Source organism: Ranitomeya imitator, chromosome 1 (genome assembly GCF_032444005.1).
Source record: "Ranitomeya imitator isolate aRanImi1 chromosome 1, aRanImi1.pri, whole genome shotgun sequence".
NCBI lineage: Eukaryota > Metazoa > Chordata > Amphibia > Anura > Dendrobatidae > Ranitomeya > Ranitomeya imitator.
The window spans coordinates 362,869,006-362,888,049 of NC_091282.1; positions in this window are offsets into that span (position 1 = coordinate 362,869,006).

The following is a 19,044-nucleotide window of genomic DNA, read 5'->3' on the forward strand; positions in this document are numbered from 1 at the left end:
GGGTGTGTTGGATTTAGGGTTTTGATTAGGGTTATGGTTAGGGTTGACATTAGGGTTGTTTTGGGGTAAGGGTTGTGATTATGGTTAGAGTTAGTGATTAGGATTATGGATCAGGTTGGTATTATAGTTAGGGGTGTGTTGGGGTTAGGGTTGGAGCTAGAATTGGGGGGTTTCCACTGTTTAGGTACATCAGGGGGTCTCCAAACACGACAGCCAATTTTGCGCTCAAAAAGTCAAATGGTGCTCCCTCCCTTCTGAGCTCTGCCGTGCGCCCAAACAGTGGGTTACCCCCACATATGGGGCATCAGCGTACTCGGGATAAATTGGACAACAACTTCTCGGGTCCAATTTCTCTTGTTACCCTTGTGAAAATAAAAACATGGGGGCTACAAAATCTTTTTTGTGAAAAAAAAAATATTTTTTATTTTCACGACTCTGCATTCTAAACTTCTGTGAAGCACTTGGGCATTCAAAGTTCTCACCACACATCTATATAAGTTCCTTGGGGGGTCTAGTTTCCAAAATGGGGTCACTTGTGGGGGGTTACTACAGTTTAGGTATATCAGGGGCTCTGCAATCGCAACATAATGCCCACAGACCATTCTATCAAAGTCTGCATTCCAAAAAGGCGCTCCTTCCCTTCCAAGCTCTGCCGTGCGCCCAAACAGTGGTTTACCCCCACATATGGTGCATCAGCGTACTCGGGATAAATTGGACAACAACTATTGCAGTCAAATTTCTCCTGTTACCCTTGTGAAAATAAAAACTTGGGGGCTACAATATCTTTTTTGTGGAAAAAAAAATATTTTTTATTTTCACGACTCTGCATTCTAAACTTCTGTGAACCACTTGGGCATTCAAAGTTCTCACCACACATCTAGATAAGTTCCTTGGGGGGTCTAGTTTCCAAAATGGGGTCACTTGTGGAGGGTTTCTACTGGTTAGGTACATCAGGGGCTCTGCAAACGCAACATAATACCCGCAGACCATTCTATCAAAGTCTGCATTCCAAAACGGCGCTCCTTCCTTCCGAGCTCTGCCGTGCGCCCAAACAGTGGTTTACCCCCACATATGGGGTACCAGCATACTCAGGACAAATTGGACAACAACTTTTGCGGTCCAATTTCTCTTGTTACCCTTGTGAAAATAAAAACTTGGGGGCTAAAAAATCTTTTTTGTGGAAAAAAAAATATTTTTTATTTTCACGGCTCTGCATTATAAACTTCTGTGAAGCACTTGGGCATTCAAGGTTCTCATCACACATCTAGATAAGTTCCATGGGGGGTCTAGTTTCCAAAATGTGGTCACTTGTGGGGGATTTCTACTGTTTAGGCACATCAGGGGCTCTCCAAACGCGACATGGCGTCCGATCTCAATTCCAGCCAATTCTACATTGAAAAAGTAAAACGGCACTCTTTCTCTTCCAAGCTCTGCGGTGCGCCCAAACAGTGGTTTACCCCCACATATTGGGTATCGACGTACTAAGGAGAAATTGCACAACAGCTTTAGTGGTCTAATGTCTCCTGTTACCCTTGTGAAAATAAAAATTTGTGGGCAAAAAGATCATTTTTTGTAGAAAAAATGCGATTTTTTTTTTCACGGCTCTACGTTATAAACTTCTGTGAAGCACATGGGGGTTCAAAGTGCTCGCCACACATCTAGATAAGTTCCTTAAGGGGTCTAGTTTCCAAAATGGTGTCACTTGTGGGGGGTTTCCACTGTTTAGGCACATCAGGGGCTCTCCAAACGCGACATGGCGTCCAATCTCAATTCCAGCCAATTCTACATTGAAAAAGTAAAACGGCACTCCTTCTCTTCCAAGCTCTGCGGTGCGCCCTAACAGTGGTTTACCCCCACATATGGGGTATTGGCGTATTCAGGAGAAATTGCATAATAAAATTTATGGTTACATTTCTGTTTTTACACTTGTGAAAATAAAAAAAATGGTTCTGAATTAAGATGTTTGCAAAAAAAAGTTAAACGTTCATTTTTTCCTTCCACATTGTTTCAGTTCCTGTGAAGCACGTAAAGGGTTAATAAACTTCTTGAATGTGGTTTTGAGAACCTTGAGGGGTGTAGTTTTTAGAATGGTGTCACACTTCATTATTTTCTATCATATAGACCCCTCAAAATGAATTCAAATGTGATATGGTCCCTAAAAAAAAATGGTGTTGTAAAAATGAGAAATTGCTGGTCAACTTTTAACCCTTATAACTCCCTAACAAAAAAAAATTTTGTTTCCAAAATTGTGCTGATGTAAAGTAGACATGTGGGAAATGTTATTTATTAACTATTTTTCGTGACATATCTCTCTGATTTAAGGGCATAAAAATACAAAGTTTGAAAATTGCAAAATTTTAAAAATTTTCGCCATATTTCCGTTTTTTTCATAAATAATCGCAAGTAATATCGAAGAAATGTTACCACTAACAAGTACAATATGTCACGAAAAAACAATCTCAGAATCAGCGGGATCCGTTGAAGCGTTCCAGAGTTATAACCTCATAAAGTGACAGTGATCAGAATTGCAAAAATTGGCCTGGTCATTAAGTACCAAATTGGCTCTGTCACTAAGGGGTTAATGTGCTAGCACTTGTTGATACTTCCTCTGGCATGTTGACTTGTGGTGCCATTATATGTTTATTCAGAGGCGCTGAAGGTTGATCCTGGTGGCCATAATATGACAAACAATCCTCTCCATGCTGGTGATCACATGTAAAATTTCTCAGCACACTTGTACCATTCTTTAGCTCAGTCCTTTTTTTGCAGAGAACTTAGGTGGATATTGTCAGATAATGCTGTAGAAACAGATACTTTAGTAATTTACTGTTTAATAAAAATTCATCTGTTCTTGTGATATTGGTCAACATTTTAATTTTTTTACAGTTTGTTGCCACCATTTCTGTGGTACTGTGAAACTGTAAAGCGCTGCAGAATATGTTGGCGCTATATAAACAAAGATTATTATTATTATTAATGAGTGGCCAAAAATTTCAATAAACAGTAAAATGCAAAAGTATAAGTTTTTGCAAGCAATATCAGAATAACACTTTAAGTTCTTTATTTTATAAAATGCAGGATAGCAATAGTATGCTGGGTATACCAGTCACTCTTATAGCTCGATGCATTTTGTTGCTATCTCATCTCATTCCCCAGAAGCTTTAACCCCTTAGCGACCGCCGATACGCCTTTTAACGGCGGCCGCTAAGGGTACTTAAACCACAGCGCCGTTAATTAACGGCGCTGTGGAAAAAGTCAATAGCGCCCCCCAGAGGCCGATTTCCTCCGGGGTCTCGGCTACCGAGGGTAGCCGAGACCCCAGAGAACATGATTCGGGGTTTTTTTTAACCCACCCCGCATTTGCGATCATCGGTAATTAACCGTTTACCGGCGATCGCAAAAAAAAAAGCGATCTCTTTTTAATTTCTCTGTCCTCCGATGTGATCTCACATCGGAGGACAGAGAAAAGGGGTCCCAGGTGGCCCCTCAATACTCACCTAGCTCCCCCGATGCTCCTCGTGTCTCCCGGTGGGTGCCGCCATCTTCAAAATGGCGGGCGCATGCGCAGTGCGCCCGCCGGCCGGCACCAGGAGAATCTTTGGGGTCTCGGCTGCCGGGGGTAGCCGAGACCCCAAAGAGCATGATCGGGGTCGGTATTACCGACCCCTGTTTTGCGATCGCCGGTAATTAACTGTTTACCGGCGACCGCAAAAAAAAAAAAAAAAAAGTAAAGTGTAATTCTCTGTCCTCTGATGTGATCGCACATCAGAGGACAGAGAAATAGGGGGATTCGGGGACCCTAGCATACTCACCTAGGTCCCTGGATCCTCTTGCTGCTCCTCCTGGCCGCCGGCAGAAGAACATGGCGGACGCATGCCCAGTGCGCCCGCCATCTGTCTCCATCTGCCGGCCGGCAGGAGAACAGCAGTTGGGGCTAAAATTAGGGGTAGGGTTAGGGGTAGGGTTAGGGGTAGGGTTAGGTTAGGGTTAGGGTTAGGGGTAGGGTTAGGGGTAGGGTTAGGAGTAGGGTTAGGTTAGGGTTAGGGGTAGGGTTAGGGGTAGGGTTAGGTTAGGGGTAGGGGTAGGGGTAGGGTTAGGGGTAGGGTTAGGGGTAGGGTTAGGGCTAGGGTTAGGGTTAGGGCTAGGGTTGGGGCTAAATTTAGGGTTAGGGTTGGGGCTAAATTTAGGGTTAGGGTTGGGGCTAAATTTAGGGTTAGGGTTGGGGCTAAATTTAGGGTTAGGCTTCTTTCACACTTACGTCGGTACGGGGCCGTCGCAATGCGTCGGCCCGACATACCGACGCACGTTGTGAAAATTGTGCACAACGTGGGCAGCAGCTGTAGTTTTTCAACGCATCCGCTGCCCAATCTATGTCCTGGGTAGGAGGGGGCGGAGTTACGGCCACGCATGCGCGGTCAGAAATGGCGGATGCGACGTACAAAAAAACGTTTCATTGAACGTTTTTTTGTGCCGACGCTCCGCCAAAACACAACTGATCCAGTGCATGACGGACGCGACGTGTGGCCATCCGTCACGATCCGTCGGCAATACAAGTTTATGGGCAAAAAACGCATCCTGCGGGCACATTTGCAGGATCCGTTTCTTGTCCAAAACGACGGATTGCGACGGAATGCCAAACGATGCAAGTGTGAAAGTAGCCTTAGGGCTAGGGTTAGGGTTGGGGCTAAAGTTAGGGCTAGGGTTGGGGCTAAAGTTAGGGTTAGAGCTGGGATTAGGGTTAGGGTTTGGATTAGGGTTGGTATTAGGGTTAGGGTTGGCATTAGGGTTACGCTTGGGATTAGGGTTAGGTTTGGGATTAGGGTTAAGGTTAGGGTTGTGATTAGGGGTGTATTGGGATTAGGGTTAGGTTTGAGGTTAGGGTTGAGATTAGGATTAGGGGTGTGTTGGATTTAGGGTTTTGATTAGGGTTATGGTTAGGGTTGACATTAGGGTTGTTTTGGGGTAAGGGTTGTGATTATGGTTAGGGTTAGTGATTAGGATTATGGATCAGGTTGGGATTAGGGTTAGGGGTGTGTTGGGGTTAGGGTTGGAGCTAGAATTGGGGGGTTTCCACTGTTTAGGTACATCAGGGGGTCTCCAAACACGACAGCCAATTTTGCGCTCAAAAAGTCAAATGGTGCTCCCTCCCTTCTGAGCTCTGCCGTGCGCCCAAACAGTGGGTTACCCCCACATATGGGGCATCAGCGTACTCGGGATAAATTGGACAACAACTTCTCGGGTCCAATTTCTCTTGTTACCCTTGTGAAAATAAAAACTTGGGGGCTACACAATCTTTTTTGTGAAAAAAAAATATTTTTTATTTTCACGACTCTGCATTCTAAACTTCTGTGAAGCACTTGGGCATTCAAAGTTCTCACCACACATCTATATAAGTTCCTTGGGGGGTCTAGTTTCCAAAATGGGGTCACTTGTGGGGGGTTACTACAGTTTAGGTATATCAGGGGCTCTGCAATCGCAACATAATGCCCACAGACCATTCTATCAAAGTCTGCATTCCAAAAAGGCGCTCCTTCCCTTCCGAGCTCTGCCGTGCGCCCAAACAGTGGTTTACCCACACATATGGCGCATCAGCGTACTCGGGATAAATTGGACAACAACTATTGCAGTCCAATTTCTCCTGTTACCCTTGTGAAAATAAAAACTTGGGGGCTACAATATCTTTTTTGTGGAAAAAAAAATATTTTTTATTTTCACGACTCTGCATTCTAAACTTCTGTGAAGCACTTGGGCATTCAAAGTTCTCACCACACATCTAGATAAGTTCCTTGGGGGGTCTAGTTTCCAAAATGGGGTCACTTGTGGGGGGTTACTACAGTTTAGGTACATCAGGGGCTCTGCAATCGCAACATAATGCCCACAGACCATTCTATCAAAGTCTGCATTCCAAAAAGGCACTCCTTCCCTTCCGAGCTCTGCCGTGCGCCCAAGCAGTGGTTTACCCCCACATATGGCACATCAGCGTACTCGGGATAAATTGGACAACAACTATTGCAGTCAAATTTCTCCTGTTACCCTTGTGAAAATAAAAACTTGGGGGCTACAATATCTTTTTTGTGGAAAAAAAAATATTTTTTATTTTCACGACTCTGCATTCTAAACTTCTGTGAAGCACTTGGGCATTCAAAGTTCTCACCACACATCTAGATAAGTTCCTTGGGGGGTCTAGTTTCCAAAATGGGGTCACTTGTGGAGGGTTTCTACTGGTTAGGTACATCAGGGGCTCTGCAAACGCAACATAATACCCGCAGACCATTCTATCAAAGTCTGCATTCCAAAACGGCGCTCCTTCCTTCCGAGCTCTGCCGTGCGCCCAAACAGTGGTTTACCCCCACATATGGGGTAACAGCATACTCAGCACAAATTGGACAACAACTTCTGGGGTCCAATTTCTCTTGTTACCCTTGTGAAAATAAAAACTTGGGGGCTAAAAAATCTTTTTTGTGGAAAAAAAATATATTTTTTATTTTCACGGCTCTGCATTATAAACTTCTTTGAAGCACGTGGGCATTCAAGGTTCTCACCACACATCTAGATAAGTTCCATGGGGGGTCTAGTTTCCAAAATGGGGTCACTTGTGGGGGATTTCTACTGTTTAGGCACATCAGGGGCTCTCCAAACGCGACATGGCGTCCGATCTCAATTCCAGCCAATTCTACATTGAAAAAGTAAAACGGCACTCTTTCTCTTCCAAGCTCTGCGGTGCGCCCAAACAGTGGTTTACCCCCACATATTGGGTATCGACGTAGTCAGGAGAAATTGCGCAACAACTTTAGTGGTCTAATTTCTCCTGTTACCCTTGTGAAAATAAAAATTTGTGGGCAAAAAGATCATTTTTGTGTAAACAAAAGCGATTTTTTATTTTCACGGCTCTACGTTATAAACTTCTGTGAAGCACTTGGGGGTTCAAAGTGCTCACCACACATCTAGATAAGTTCCTTAAGGGGTCTAGTTTCCAAAATGTTGTCACTTGTGGGGAGTTTCCACTGTGTAGGCACATCAGGGGCTCTCTAAACGTGACATGGCGTCCGATCTCAATTCCAGCCAATTCTGCATTGAAAAAGTCAAACGGCGCTCCTTCACTTCTAAGTTCTGCGGTGCGCCCTAACAGTGGTTTACCCCCACATATGGGGTATTGGCGTATTCAGGAGAAATTGCATAACAAAATTTATGGTTACATTTCTGTTTTTACACTTGTGAAAATAAAAAAAATGGTTCTGAATTAAGATGTTTGCAAAAAAAAGTTAAATGTTCATTTTTTCCTTCCACATTGTTTCAGTTCCTGTGAAGCACGTAAAGGGTTAATAAACTTCTTGAATGTGGTTTTGAGAACCTTGAGGGGTGTAGTTTTTAGAATGGTGTCACACTTCATTATTTTCTATCATATAGACCCCTCAAAATGACTTCAAATGTGATGTGGTCCCTAAAAAAAAATGGTGTTGTAAAAATCAGAAATTGCTGGTCAACTTTTAACCCTTATAACTCCCTAACAAAAAAAAATTTTGTTTCCAAAATTGTGTTGATGTAAAGTAGACATGTGGGAAATGTTATTAATTAACTATTTTTCATGACATATCTCTCTGATTTAAGGGCATAAAAATACAAAGTTTGAAAATTGCAAAATTTTAAAAATTTTCGCCATATTTCCATTTTTTTCATAAATAATCGCAAGTAATATCGAAGAAATGTTACCACTAACATGAAGTACGATATGTCACAAAAAAACAATCTCAGAATCAGCGGGATCCGTGGAAGCGTTCCAGAGTTATAACCTCATAAAGTGACAGTGGTCAGAATTGCAAAAATTGGCCTGGTCATTAAGTACCAAATTGGCTCTGTCACTAAGGGGTTAATAGTCAAGTGGAAGATACTGGGGAAGATGCTAAGATATGTCAACTTTTTTCTTTATATACAGTATAAACTACAGGGCCGGCGTCAGCACCCGGCACAGCGGGCAAATGCCGGGGCCTTGGGAAGAAAGGGGGGCCCACTAGCAGCTGGGAGAGCAGAGCAGGAGATAACATGCTCTCTCCGCCCACAAAGTCACTGCTGGCTGCGTTCTCTTAACCCCTATGTGCCAGCTCTGACACAAGCATCTTCTCACTCAGTCAGTGTAGCCAGGCAGGCACACATAGGGGTTAAGAGAAGGCAGCCAGTGTGACTGTTTGTGGGCAGAGAAAGCAAGTTCTCTGCTCTGGCCCCTGGCTGGCTGCAGACAGTGCTACTGAGCTGAACTTATCAGGAAGATTCCGGAGGAGCTCCTACCAGAGTGCAAAGGTATCCAGCAATAATTGCAGTTCGTCCTGTGGCTCAGTCTGCTGCTGTCTGTCTCTGCTGCCTAAAAATGTGGGTGATGTCTGGAGGAGCAGCTGGTGGGGTGCAGCCTGCAGCCACCCAGCTCTCCCAGAACCCCAGAACACATGCATGCTGCACCAAACCTGCACCAGTGGGGTAGGAAGAAGCTTAACCCCTTCCCATCTGTATGAAGCTTATTGCTAAACCTTAAAGATAACAATCCGACCCGCATAAATGGGGTTAACAAGATGCCAGGAGGAAGGGGAGCTGCTGCCATGTGGGCTGTACGTTGGGGCCCCGTGGCCCCAGGCTGGTGACTGGAGGGACTCTGCCCAGTGCTAGCATGTGGGTGATTTCTGCTCCGGAGTCTCAGCTTCTCTCCTCCACATCACACTGTGCAGTCACAGCAACATTGGTTGTGTCTGTCCAGGTCCCAGCAGCTGCCACTGCTCCCACCAAGGACATGGCATCACTTAACCCTTCCCCTGCAGCCACCGGCAACAAATCCACATTATTCCTTGATTAAATCAGGTTCCAACCCAATAGAGGAGCAGACATTTCCTGCTGCCATTAGGGTCCGGGAGGGGGTGACATTGGCTGCCCTGCTACTCTGTAGTGGGGGGTGACAAGTGTAACATGGGGTAACGATGAAGGAGAAATGCACAGGATAATAGTGAGCGTGACAGAGGGCAGTGTATGGTATGGAGCAGTCAGGGGGTGGGCTGCAGGATCCCCCCATACTGTACATGATTGCTCGGGACAGGGAGGCGTTTAATGAGCTTCTAATGACGGGGCACTAATTGGGTCATTAGGGTTTGTGGAAAGGATTCAGCATCAGGTCCCTCATTAATGCCCGAGCGATGTTACTTTGTAGCACAGATCTGTTAGGGCCGCAAAACCAAACAACGTTGTTTATGTAGAAAAGTCTTTGTTTCATAGAAAAACTCAAAACAGAAAAGATTTTCTGATACAACAACGCCCTGCTCACGACACTGCACAGCACTTCTCCTGTATATATACACTGCACAGCACCTTTCCCCCTGTATATATACACTGCACAGCACCTTTCCTCCTGTATGTATACATTGCACAGCACCTCTCCTGTATATATACACTGCACAGCACCTTTCCTCCTATATATACACTGCACAGTACCACTCCTCCTGTCCTGTATATATACACTGCAGAATTTACAATAGCTGTCACTCATGTAAGAAGTGAAATCTGGCATTGTACTATACATTTCTCTGCCGTATCTGGGCATCATAAATCGGGTATGTGTTAAAGGGGGGGGGGCCCACTGAGACTCTTTCGCCCGGGGCCCTCAAAAACCTGGAGCCGGCCCTGATAAACTATATACATATATATATAAATATACACCGTATATACAGAGGGAAAAATAGTTATTTGATACCCTGCCGATTTTGCAAGTTTCCTCACTTACAAAGAATAGAGAATTTTGTCATTTTTATTGTAGGTACACTTCAACTGTGAGAGACAGAATCTAAAAAAAAACAGAAAATCACATTGTTTGATTTTTACATGATTAATTAGCATTTTATTGCATTGTCACTGGGCAACATTGAGTTTCAGCTACTTCCAAAGATTTTCTATTGCGCTCAGATCTGGAGACTAGCTAGGCCACTCCTTGAAATGCTTCTTACAGAGCCACTCCTTAGTTCGGGTCATTGTCATGCTGGAAGACACAGCCACAACCCATCTTCAAAGCTCTTACTGATGGAAGGAAGTTGTTGGCCAAAACCTCGCAATACATGACCCCATCCATCCTCCTTTCAATAAGGTGTGCTCATCCTGTCCCCTTTGCAGAAAAGTATCCCCAAAGTATGATGTTTCCCCCACCATGCTTCATAGTTGGGATGATGTTCTTGAGGTTGTACTCATCCCTTTTCTTCCTCCAAACACGGCGAGTAGCGTTTATAAAAAAGTTCTATTTTGGTCTCATCTGACCACATGACCTTTTCCCATGCCTCCTCTGGATCATCCAGATGGTCATTGGTGAACTTTACATGGGCCTGGACATCTCTGCTGGCTTGAGCAGGGGGACCTTGCGTGCCCTGCAGGCTTTTAATCCATGTCGGCATAGTGTGTTACTAACGGTAATTAATGAGACTTTTGCCCAAGCTCTAGTCAGGTCTCCATACCGAGGAAGATTGACAGTCATTTTTTGTTTGTTTGTTTCATTTTCTAATAATTGTTCTAACAGTTGTTGCCTTCTCACCAAGCTGCTTGCCTATTGTCCTGTAACCCATTCCAGCCTTCTACAGGTCTAAAATTGTGTCTCTAATGTCCTTAGACAGCTCTATGGTCTTGGCCCTGGTGGAGAGGTTGGAGTGTGATTGATTGTGTAGACAGGTGTCTTTTATACAGGTAACGAGTTCAAACAGGTGCAATTAATACAGGTAATGAGTGCAGAGTAGGAGACTTCTTAGAGAAAAACTAACAGGTCTGTGAGAGCCAGAATTCTTGCTGGTTGGTAGATGATCAAATACTTATTTAATGCAATAAAATGCAATTTGATTATGTAAAAATCATGAACAATGTAATTTTCTGCTTTTTATTTTTAGAGTCTGTCTCTCACAGGTGAAGTGTAGCTACAATAAAAATTACGCACCTCCTTTCTTCGTAGGTGGGAAAACTTGCAAAATTGGCAGTGTATTAAATACTTATTTTCCCCACTGTATATCAAAATCTGATTTTTCTTTATATAGGTTATTTGGAAATATGTTCGTCATGGAGGAATAACATGTTTTTCCTTTGTTTTGTGTACTTTTTTATTTTGTGCCTTTAACCTTTATGAATTATTTTGTATGTAAAGATCGATATTTGAACTATTATTGCTATTGTTTGTTGAGGCATCTGAGAGCCGTGTATCACTATGTTGTCTGGCCCATTTTTACTTTTGTGCATACTAGAACTATTTTAAATATTGTAACTCAATGTAAACCTCTCATAGTCGTAAAAAAATGTTTCTCTCTCTAAATATTGTTGTTATATACTTATCATGCCCCATAATGTGGATTTTATATATATCCAGTGGTCTGTAGGTCAGTTCCCCTTGGATGATCCACTTACACACAAAAAGCTTGATGTTACTGTGCAGCCGAGCTAATATGAGTGGCTTCTTCTCCCCAGCACTAGATACACTTAGGCTTAGCCTCCTGTTGTTGCACACCCAATCTGTTACACCAAGTGAATGCTTGATATTCACAGAATTAGTCAGAAATCGTTTGGTGCATCTCACACTGTTAGACTGGGTTCACATTGCGTTAATGGCAGTCCGCTGATGGCATCCGTTACGTAGCGGCACTAACGCAATGTAACGCATCCGTTAGCGCACCCATTGACTGCCATTATGTAGCGCATCGCTAACGCATGTCATAATCGGCATGCGTTAGTGATGTGCCATTATTCTGTGACGGACCCTCGGACGCAGTCTACAGCGTTTTCGGGTCCGTCACCGCTAGCACAGATAGAGTATCTGCGCTAGCGCGATCGCATAAGCGCGATCCTTTTTCGGCACTTGCGTTAGCGCAGTCCGTTAGCGTATGTGTTGAACGGACTGCACTAACGCAATGTGAACCTAGCCTAAAAAAGTAAAAAGTACCTGTCATTTCAGGTCACTTTTTAGAATAAACTGTTGTCCGTGTACATAAGGGTGAATACTGGATGCTAGGATGTCTTGCACATATAGTACAAAAGGCATTGAGGGAATCCTGCTCTCCTGTTTATCTGTAGCACATCTTCAGAAGGACAGCATGGAGGACATTATACAGCAGTACTGAGCAGTTTATCTGCGAATCCAGCACTAGGGTGACATTCAACACTTACTAGAAAGCAACAACTCAATATGTGTGTGTCTCAGTCTCTCTCACCTATTCAGCTCCTCTTTCGTGCTCCCACTCTCTGCTGCATAGCCTTCAATAAGCAGCTATAAACTGATCCCTCAGTGAGATAGCTGTCCATCTTGTGTTGAGCAAGACAGACTTTATCGGCATTAGAAAGGTTTTTATATTCAATTGACTTATTGATTTTGCCTGTTAAGTGCCTTGAAACAACACTGACCATTTAGAGAACATCAAAGCTAAAGGCATTTCTTTATGAAAACCTATTGAAAACATTGATTTTATTAAACTACTTTTATAGAATTACTTACAAAGATTATTCATTTATTACAGATTACTAAGGAAATATTACATGTACTGAATATAAGAAATGTCATCGAGACTTTTTTGTATAGTTCAATGACAAGGCTGCAATCCATGCTAAATATGATATACAATATGCCTTTTATAATAAACTAAGCAAGTTGAATGATATATTGCCAACCAGGTAAGCCATTGTCCAGAATTTTAAAACATGACTTCTTTCTTCCAGAAACAGCACACATCCTCGTTTGTGGTGAGAATTGTAGCATGGTATTGCAGTTACCAATAGTACTGGGGCAGCACAGTGGCACAGTGGTTAGCACTGCAGCCTTGCAGCGCTGGGGTCCTGGGCTCTAATCCCACCAAGGACAACATCTGCAAAGAGTTTGTATGTTCTCTCCGTGCTTGCGTGGGTTTCCTCCCACATTCTAAAGACATACTGATAGGGATTCTAGATTGTGAGCCCCATCAGGGACAGCGACGATAATGAGTGCAAACTGTAAAGCGCTGCGGAATATGCTAGCGCTATATAAAAATAAAGATTATTTATTTTACTGAATTTTGAGAAACTAGAAATTAGGAGAAGAGAGTGCCTCTTAGTTTAGGGTGTTTCTGGGTGGGATTCGGGGGCATTCCCAGGTGAGACCATTTGTACAAATTAAAACTAAGCAGGATTGGTGCTGTTATTAGAAAGCAGCCAGATTTCCTGGACATGTTTTCTAGATGTAATCTGTACTTGATAGAACAATCCAGAGAAAACTGCTGATCCATGTATGCGAACATCAACAAAGCCAGACGTGTTACATCTTCACTTGGCACCTCAGAGGAGTCTGCAAAAAATCAAAACAAAACATTAGTGATCAAATACTTTTTACTTTATTCTAAAATGCCCCATGTTATATATTCTAGGATATATCAAATATTTCAGTATCAAGACAATCATCTATGTTATTTGTGACCACAGCCAGACTGATTTTCATGACTTAAAGAAGGTTTCCAGGACTTACTATTGATGGATTGTCCTCCAGTAGTTGCAGGTAGCTATATATTTACAGTTATCATATCAGACACCACTCCTGAAACTGACTAATTAATAGGGTCCATAGGGCACTGGTGTCTGTCATGTGCCCATCCTCAGGTAGTTACAGATAGCTCTATTTTTCCAGTCAATATGTCGTCATCACAGCGGAAAACTATTCATTTATAATGGGGTCGGTAGGGCACTGCTAATGTGTCTTGGGCTAGAAAATTCACAGCATTGTGGTTTCCATTAGAAGTGAAATTCAGATATGAACAGAGCCTTATAATCCTAGATATATTATTAATTTATTGGTATTGTGATTAGAAAGTATTCCAGTAATACAGAATACAAGGTACTTTGGGGTGTTCTATCTGTTCCACTCCTTTGGTCCTTCTTTTAGTTCATACTTTCCTTAGATTTCATTCTTGCTGATTATTTGTATATCATCTCTATCAGGCTCGACGGACATGAACAATTATGCAATGTATGATATACGGATATCACATTTTATGCACATTGCATAAAACTCAACCAACTCTGCAGGATTAGACAGGATTGCTGGCAATCTCCTGTGCTTTAGAAGGATCGGGCATGTAGGATTTCAACATGGCTGTTCCTTTGTTTCCACATAAGATAAGCTGCCACAAGTGTTTCCTGGCAATGATTTATTCCCCTCCCCATTGAAAAAAAGTAGCTGAGCAATGTACATGGTTCTCATACGTAATCCCAGAAAACCAAAAATAGAATGGTGGTGCGCAATCGGAACCTTCTCTCTATTCAAACAAGTTGGATAGGTGACAACTGCCATTCATGGTACAATCCTGGGAGATATCTCAACTTTCTTTTTGAGCAGAAAAATATGGGGCCAAAATCTATAATGAGTTTGTGATCTATCTGCTATAAAACTGACAGAGAATGTGCCAAAGATTTGGACAGACTTGGACATCTGAATAGTGGCCTAAAAGTGTTATTTACTTATTGTTTTCTGCCCTGCTTCCCAGTCAATAACATCCTTGCTGTAGGTTTGGTATCTTGGCTTATACACAAGTGGTCAAAATTGTTGTTACCCCTCGTTTAATAACAGAAAAACCCATAATGGTCACAGAAATGTAACTTGAATCTGACAAAAGTAATAATAAATAAAAGATCTATGAAAATGAACAAATGAACGTCAGACATTGCTTTTCAGCCATGCTTCCACAGAATTAAAAAAAAATAAGCCTCATGAAATAGGCCTGGACATAGGCCGTATCCATAGCAGCTGCATTCTCCTATTTCAGTAATGTAATAATCTGTCTTCCCTGAATACAGGTTTGACTTCAGAATTGAGAATTCTGCTAATGACTGATCAGTCTAGAAGGAGAAACAAGCTCTTTTCTCTGATAAGATATATGACAAAGTTTCTTATTGTCATATAAACAATTGATTTATTAAATAAAAATTAAAACAATGGTTACTCTTTATATTTCTACATTGTTTTGAATATCTATTACTTACGCGTTATATCTATACTGTCACTTATATGGAGTTTTCATACTGTTGTTGAATTTGTATTAGGTGCTCACCTTACAGTAAGAAGAACTTTGCACTCAGGATTAGGTTGAAGACCAGAATTTTGGCAAACAATGTCCTCATCCCCATTACAGTTAAGGAGAGCATATTGATTTCCTTCATACTGTGAACTGGAAGATAGCAGAAATTAGAGTATAAAAGCTAATCCAGTAAATTTACGGAATTATGACAAACAGGTAACGCAGTAAGCATTTCCTACACAATGTTGTACTGTCTAATAGACAGATGTCTCAGCATGCACAAATGGCAAAATTGCATGAAATGTTGTCCATGTAATGTGTGTATTTACAGAGTCCACCAAAGTGCTCCCCCTTTGAAGACCATATATTGTAATACGGCATGTGGCTAGGTGTTATCATCCTAAGGCAATATCTATTACTGCCTATAGTTCACACAATGGAAGTGAGAACTCTACTGCAGACATACACTACTGTTCAAAAGTTTAGGGTCAGCCAGACAATTTTGTGTTTTCCATGAAAACTCAGTATTTTATCAATCAAATGAGTTGCTAAATGAATTTAAAATCTAGTGCAGACATTGACAAGAATTGGAAAAAAGATTTTTATGTGAAATAATAATTTTCTCCTTCAAACTTTGCTTTCGTCAAAGAATGCTCCCTTTGCAGCAATTACAGCATTGCAGACCTTTGGCATTCTAGCAGTTAGTTTGCTGAGGAAATCTGGAGAAATTTCACCCCATGCATCCAGAAGCCCCTCCCATAAGTTGGTTTGGCTTGATGGGCACTTTTTGCGTACCATATGGTTAGCTGCTCCCACAACAGCTCAATTTGGTTGAGATCTGGTGACTGCGCTGGCCACTGCATTACAGATAGAATACCAGCTGCCTACTTCTTTACTAAATAGTTCTTGCATAATTTGGAGGTGTGTTTTGGGTCATTGTCCTGTTGTAGGACGAAATTGGCTCCAATCAAGCGCTGTCCACAGGGTATGGCATGGCATTGCAAAATGGAGTGATAGCCTTCCTTATTCAAAATCCCTTTTTCCTTGTACAAATCTCCCACTTTACCAGCACCAAAGCAACCCCAGACCATCACATTACCTCCACCTCCACCATGCTTGACAGATGGCATCAGGCACTCTTCCAGCATCTTTTCAGTTGTTCTGCGTCTCACAAATGTTCTTCTGTGTGATCCAAACATGTCAAACTTGGATATGTTTGTCCATAACTCTTTTTTCAAATCTTCCTCTGTCTAATGTCTGTGTTCTTTTACCCATATTAATCTTTTCCTTTTATTAGTCAGTATCAGATATGGCTTTTTCTTTGCCACTCTGCACTGAAGGCCAGCATCCCAGAGTCACCTCTTCACTGTAGACGTTGACACTGGCGTTTTGCGTGTACTATTTAATGAAGCTGCCAGTTGAGGACCTGTGAGTCGTCGATTTCTCAAACTACAGACTCTAATGTACTTGTCTTGTTGCCCAGTTGTGCAGCGGGGCCTCCCACTTCTCTTTCTACTCTGGTTAGAGCCTGTTTGTGCGCTCCTCTGAAGGGAGTAGTACACACCATTGTAGGAAATCTTCATTTTCTTGGCAATTTCTTGCATGGAATAGCCTTCATTTCTAACAACAAGAATTGACTATTGAGCTTCACATGAAGGTTCTTTTTTCTGGCCATTTTGAAAGTTTAATGGAACCAACAAATGTAATGCTCCAGATTCTCAACTGGCTCAAAGGAAAGTCAGGTTTATAGGTTCTCTAATCATCCAAACTGTTTTCAGCTGTGCTAACATACTTGCACAAGGGTTTTCAAGTGTATTCTAACCATCCATTAGCCTTCTTATACAGTTAGCAAACACAAAGTACCATAAGAACACTGGAGTGATGGTTGTTGGAAATGGGCCTCTATACACCTATGAAGATATTGCATTACAAACCAGACGTTTGCAGCTAGAATAGTCATTTACCACATTAACAATGTATAGAGAGTATTTCTGAATCATTTATTAATGTTAGCTTCACTGGAAAAAACTGTGCTTTTCTTTCAAAAATAAGGAAATTTCTAATTTGAACAGTAGTGTAGTTACATCTGCAGCTTTTGGTGCATGGTATGTGACATATCTACTTGCAAATCAACTACTGTAGGTGTTTCATCAGTTTTGTCTGGACAAAATCACTTTCACTCTTCTGTTTGGCAGTATCTTAGAACTGGCTGCTTTCACAACACCATAATGTACTGTCAGTTTAATACACTGCCAAGTTGTGACAGCATCTAGGAGAGAGGCATGAAAGCACACACCTTAAAGACCCTAAAGAAGCATTTAGTTGGTCTCCAAGCAGAGATTTCACATAGTTTGTTCCAAAATCAACAAATGTGAATATTTCTGCAATGGAGTGATGCAGTGAAAAACGGTAACAGAAGCAGAATCAGGGAAGATCAGGGATTTTTAAAAGGAGATGTGTTCCAGCTTCTTCCCAAAAAATTATTAGAAAATGCTTCTTTAAAAACCATGCCAATGGCAAAGTTCACATGGCAAGATTTAGTTACGTGTTTCAAAGGCTCAAGGTGTCCTTTATCAAACTAAGTTTGTCCCTGCTGCCAAAAAACATCCCACAGCATAATTTCACTATGAGGATGGTGTTTTTGGAGTGATGAGCTGTGTTGGTTTGGTGCCAGATATAGCATTTACCTTGGTGGCCAAAAGTTCAATTTTGGTCTCATCAAGTCAAACTTTTTCTCCATACATTTGGGGAGTCTACCACACGTGTTTCGGCAAACTCAAAATGAGCCTTAAAGTTTTTGTGTGTAAGTAAAGGCTTTTTTTCTGCCCATTCTTCAATAAAGGCCACTTCTATGAAGTGTGTGGCTTATTGTGGTCATATGGATAGATAATCCAGTCTCTACTTGGGAACTCTCCAGCTCCTTCAGGGTTACCCTTGGTCTCTGTGTTGCTTCTCGGATTAATGCCTTCCTTGCCCAAGCTGAGAGTTTTTGTGGGTGGCCCTTTCTGGGAAAGCTTGCTGTGGTACCATGTTCTTTACATTTATTGATAATGGATTTGATGGTGCTCCAGGGAATCAACAGAAATTGAGATATTTTTTATAACCGAACTCTGACTTATACTTCTAAACAACTTAGTTCCTCACTTGTTTGGAAATCTTCCTGTCGTTCAAGGGGTTGTTTGGTTAGTGGTGCCTACTGCTTAATGGGGTTACAGCTTCTGTGACCTTTCAGAAAATGTGTGTATATAGTGACAGACCATGTGACACTTAGATTGCACACAGGTGTACTTTCTTTCACTAAGCAGGTGACTTGTGAAGGTAATTGCTTGCATCATAAATTTTTAAGGGCTTCAAAAGGGGTGAATACATATGCACATGCCAATTTTTAGTTATTTGATCTTATAAATTTAATTTATGCCTATATTTTTCTCACTTTACTTCACCAACTTAGACTATTTAGTGCTGATGCATAATACAAAAATCGAATTACAAAAATATTTAAACACAGGTTGTAATGTAAAAAAATAGGTAAAATGCCAAGGAAGTGAATACCTTTTCAAGCCACTGTAGGTGGGTATTAAAATACCCACCTTGTTTGCAATCTTTAGAGAACAAAAATATGCTGTTATGAAGGTGCTGTTACTGCAGTATATCAGAAATCAATCCATTCACGGTCACCGTTACCATTTCTCAACCTATCTTTCCCTCATGCTTCAAACATGCCTCAATCGCACCCATCCTCAAAAAGTCCTCCCTTGACCCATATTCTCTGTCTAGCTATTGCCCCATACCACTTCTACTCTGTGCATCAAAACTAGTTGAACAACACATCCACCTTGAACTGTCGACCCACCTCTCCTCCTCTTTGATCGCTTACAATCTGGCTTCCGACTGCACCATTCCACTGAAACTACCCTGAATAAAGTCACCACTTACCTACAAACAGTCAAATCCAATCAACACTACTCTCACTTACTACAGATTCTCTCATCTCACAGATTGGGACATATCT